The sequence below is a fragment of the Sorex fumeus genome, unplaced genomic scaffold (genome assembly GCF_029834395.1).
Source record: "Sorex fumeus unplaced genomic scaffold, SorFum_2.1 ptg000265l, whole genome shotgun sequence".
Taxonomy (NCBI): Eukaryota; Metazoa; Chordata; class Mammalia; order Eulipotyphla; family Soricidae; genus Sorex; species Sorex fumeus.
Window position 1 is genome coordinate 14,896,880 of NW_026606322.1, and position 2,682 is coordinate 14,899,561.

Sequence of the window (2,682 nt, forward strand, 5' to 3'; positions counted from 1 at the left end):
TTGAATTATTTAGCACTGAAGAGAATAGAGATAAAAAAATTTAAAAGATTAATTTTGTACCCAATTATTTATTTTTGGAGGGGGGAGGGCCACACCCAGTGGTGCTCAGGTGTAACTCTTGGTGGTGCTTGGGGATTGGTCATGTAAGGCAAATATCTTCCCCCCTGCCTGTACTATCTCTCTGGTCTTGTCAAACTCATTCTTAATCAGCAAACCTTTACTGTTTATCTTTTTCCCAAGGAAGCTATATATATTATAAGCAGTTATTTCATGAGAAAAAATAGATGATCTAAATGTACAAAGTGCTGGAAAATAACAGTGAATATAGTATTAGACAATTAAAAGTATATCATTATGTTGGTAACACTTTTTTCTATGATTGGGTCTACTTAGCTGTGGCACTTGTTCAGCAGAACTCCATTTACTTTTTTAACATTCTTTGCATTAACCCAACTGTAATTAGATGCTGTAAATTAATTAAATTGATTAAATATATCTTACTCTAAATATCTTACATTTTTTTTAGGAGTAAGACCCAATGTTCTTCCTCTCAGTGATCTATTTCAGACCTTCACCTGATGTCATCAATGTCATTAAACCAAACTGTTTCCTGTCAGATGGTATTCAGGGATACAGCATTTGGAAGAAAATTAAGTTTAGATGAAATCATGAGAAAAGAGTCCTCATAATGGGATTAGTATCCTAATAAAAACCCCAAAGTGTGTTTTCACTTGTTTCTCTGTAATTCTATCCCTGTCTCTGTCTCTTTCTATCTCCTTCTTACAAACACTTACACACACACACACACACACACACACACACCAACTTTTCTAAAAGTTGTTTATTTCATTAAATTAGTATGGGACGACCACATTCTATGCAGTTATGCAGGTTTACAAATTCTGCCCTGTCCTTGGAAGAACAGTGAAATGGTATAGACATCACTAACAATAGCTCAATCAGAACATAAGCTACCATTTAAAAATAATGTTGATAAAAACAAAAAACAATTGAAAATATCTATGCAACCTACTCATATTGGGACGAACAACAACAATAACAACAAAAACATCTTTTGGATGTTATCATTGTCCTGACATTGCTTCCATTCTTAAGTATGCCACTAATTGCCCTACCCTCAGGGGAGGGATTAAATGAGGCAATTAATGAGGAGATCATACTCTCTCCCAACAGCTTATGCTGGGTTGTGAAATGAATGGCAATCATCAGTAGAAACTCCAGTTTCTCGGTGTCTCTTTGTCTCCTTGTCATTTGCTGTAGGAACCGGTAGAAAAGGAAAAGGAAAAGGAGACAGGTGGATCCAACACAAAAGAATCAAACTATGAAATTCCAAATCAGATACTCTGTACTTCTTTGAGAGAGAGAGAGAGAGAGAGAGAGAGAAAGAGAGAGAGATTGAGAGAGAGAGAGCATAAGCCTACTCTCTCTTTCTCAATTACCATGGTTCTCAACTACCATGGCCAAAAGGGAGACCCAACAAATTTTATTGACCTAAATTTTTGGAAGCAGGGATGGAGGGGAGGCTGTCAGGGTATTTTTTTACTCTGGATACAAAGCCTGTCTCAAGTATATAAAATAGTAATATTATGAAGAGACACCTGCTTCTGTTTTCCCCTTTTAAATAACAGAGACAGAACGTTTCATTTCTGGAAAAAGAAAAGAAGTAAAGGCACTAACTTTTTCTCTTCATTTTTAGTGAAACAAATAGTTTTTTATTGAAAGAAATTTAGAGATAATGAGATGTGAGAAGAGACAATGATATGAATACATGTTCAAGAGAGAACACAGATATCTCCAGAGAGGAAGAAAGCAGAGAGAAAAAAGCGCTAAGTATCCCGGGAGAAAGAAGGGGAAGCCTAAAGGGGATGCAAGTTAAACCAGAGGAGTGGGGGGGGGGGGGGGGTGCGGGGGAGGAGGCAGAAGGCAGCTCAGGGGAAGGCGAGGGATGTGCAAACGCTCGCTTCTCCCCCCTCCCCCCCCTTCCCCCACCCCCAACTTGTGCCTGCCTTCCTCCACGGGGCTGCTTCCAGGGAGCGATTCTTTTTTTTTTTTTTTTTTTAGTGAAACATCATGAGGTACATTTGTAGACTTACAAATTTTTGTGCTTGGATTACAGTCATACAATGATCAAGTACCCATCACTCCACCAGTGCCCATTCTCCACCCCCACCAATCCCAGTATCCCTCCCACCCCCCTAATACCCCCATCCCACCCTGCCTCTATGGCAGGGCACTCCCTTTTGTTGTCTCTCTCCTTTTGGGTGCTGTGGTTTGCAAAAGAGATATTGGGTGGCAATCATGTTCGGTCTATAGTCTACTTTCAGCATGCATCTCCCAACCTGGGTGGATCTTCCCAACACCCTTTATTTGGTGCTCCTTTCTCTATCTGAGCTGCCTTTACCCCTAGAGTGTGTGGCTGGCCAGCCTCCTGATATTTATCACAACTATTCTTGGGAGCCAAGAACACAGCCACCAAGCCAGCCTCCTGTTATTTATCACAGCTATTCTTGAGAGTTAGTCTCCTATTTTGTTACTTTATGTTCCCCAGATGAATGCAATCTTTCTATGTCTATCCCTCTCTTTCTGGCTCATTTCGCTTAGCATGATACTTTCCATGTAGTACCATTTGTATGTAAATTTCATGACTTCATTTTTTCTAAC